At 33.1% G+C, this 608-nt stretch overlaps 1 pseudogene; it reads right to left on the bottom strand.

Moving 5' to 3' along the window:
• Positions 1-292: 292 nt before the first annotated feature.
• The window catches only part of LOC102478625 (olfactory receptor 4C15-like), a 922-nt pseudogene continuing 606 nt past the window's right edge, over positions 293-608 (bottom strand).

Here is a 608-nt window from a genome sequence, read left to right as displayed (position 1 = left end):
CCACAAAGGATTTTCAAACATGGAGTGAATAGCAAGTAGTCTAGTATGTAATTTGTCTTTTGATTCTTTTTTATTCAATTATTAGATTTGAAGCAACAAAATTCAGTTCTCCTTAATTTACACATAATGTTAGAACGTTGCAAATTCAGTGGATGAAGGAGATGAAAGTGAAAGATTTTTCTACAATATTACATTACTTCTTTTTGAATCAAGTATATTTCAAAAGTTTTTATCTAGGACCATTTTTACTTTTATACACCTAATTTTTTGAAGTTTAATGTTTTATTTTTCATCAGACAACTCTCAATCGTTTCCACACTTTCCTCATGGCTTGTTTCATGTCCTTATTCCTGAAAGTATAAATCAAAGGATTAAGCAAAGGAGTTAGGGTGGTATAAAACAGTACCACCATTTTGTCAGAGGAGAGAACAAATGGAGGTCGTGCGTATTCAAACACACATGGGACAAAAATCAAAACCACAACAGCAATATGAGATCCACAGGTGGAGAGAGCTTTCCATCGCCCTTTAGAACTATGGGTTTTCAATGAGAGCAAAATGACACCATAGGAGATAAGCAACAAGGAGAAAATTACAATGCAGAAAAAA

Source organism: Tupaia chinensis, unplaced genomic scaffold (genome assembly GCF_000334495.1).
Source record: "Tupaia chinensis unplaced genomic scaffold, TupChi_1.0 Scaffold147684_1, whole genome shotgun sequence".
Lineage (NCBI taxonomy): Eukaryota > Metazoa > Chordata > Mammalia > Scandentia > Tupaiidae > Tupaia > Tupaia belangeri.
Note: the sequence above shows the minus strand (reverse complement) of the source record. Positions and strands in the feature narration are given on the sequence as shown.